Below are 1,484 nucleotides of genomic sequence, written 5' to 3'. Positions count from 1 at the left end.
AGCTTTACACTCCACAGAGGAACCCGCCAGGGATGTTGTCTAAGTCCATCGCTTTTTGCAATATTCATTGAACCATTGGCACAGGCCATTAGAGAGGATGATGGGATAAAGGGGGTTAGTTTCACAAACATAGAACACAAGATTGGCCTCTTRGCAGACGACATAATCACATACCTCCAAAATCCAAATATAACGTTCCCTAAACTTATGTCAGCCCTAACTGAGTTTAGTCAACTATCAGGCTACAGTCTAAACATCACAAAAACTCAGGTTTTGACKATTAACTACTCCCCTAGTAAACTTATAAGAAAAACCTATAGACTTAATTGGGATGCTAAAAAACTAAAATACCTGGGAGTGATTATATCCCGAGATTCGGACGAGCTATTTAGTTTGAATTTTGGTAAACTTATTGAAATCATACAAAAAGATTTGGCAACCTGGACAAAGCTARTGTTAGATTTCACAGCCAGAATGGAAATAGTGAGGATGAACCTGCTTCCTCGATTCTTATATCTTTTTATGTCATTGCCTATTAATATATCAAACACACACTTCCACGCCTGGGATAGGATGATCTCAAGATTTATTTGGTCAGGGTCCAGACCAAGAATAAAATTTAAAACACTCCAAATTAATAGAGATCAGGGAGGTCTGGCCCTTCCAAATCTGAGGGATTACTACTATGCAGCTCAAATGAGATTTATGGTATGCTGGTGCTCCCCAGAAATGGAGCCTGGATGGAAACAGATTGAACTTGGGCAGGYTGGGGTCCAACCACAAACATGCTTGGGAGGTAAAATTGTTTCGGTCCAGAGGGGGAATAGTATAGTTGAAGACACGTTGTTAATCTGGAAAGAAATAGTTGTCAAGTACAAATTGGCAGATGTCATTGGACTCCTGATATGGCCCTCTTGTAACCGAAACTTTCTGCCAGGAGAACTGGACTCTTCCTTCTTGGACTGGAAAGATAGAGGCCTTGTAGTTTTGAACCAATTTGTAGAGGGRAACACCTTTAAAACATTTGAACAACTGAAAAGGGAATTTCATCTTGAGAACAGAGACTTATTTAAATACTTTCAGGTAAGACATTTCTATAACACCAAAGTCAAAAAAGGTGTCCCCCCAGAGGGTAATATTATAGTGCAAACTTTCACAAATGCCTATACTCACCTCCCATGCAAAACCGTTTCTAAATTATATAAGGGGTTGCAGAAACAGAATGGAAATAACACCTTGAATATTAGGTCAAAATGGGAGAAAGAACTGGGAGTAAGGATTACTGACGGTGATTGGCTTTCAATGTGTGTGACTCAACAGACATCTACCAGCTCTAAGAGATGGAAGGAATTTGGATGGAAGTGCTTAATTAGATACTTTATTACGCCTGAAATTACTAGTAGATATAGAGGAGAAGTGCAGAAATGTTGGAGACAATGTGGCCACCAGATTGTCAATCACTCACATGTATTTTGGTCCTGCCC

This window comes from Austrofundulus limnaeus, unplaced genomic scaffold (genome assembly GCF_001266775.1).
Source record: "Austrofundulus limnaeus strain Quisiro unplaced genomic scaffold, Austrofundulus_limnaeus-1.0 Scaffold156, whole genome shotgun sequence".
Lineage (NCBI taxonomy): Eukaryota > Metazoa > Chordata > Actinopteri > Cyprinodontiformes > Rivulidae > Austrofundulus > Austrofundulus limnaeus.
Note: the sequence above shows the minus strand (reverse complement) of the source record.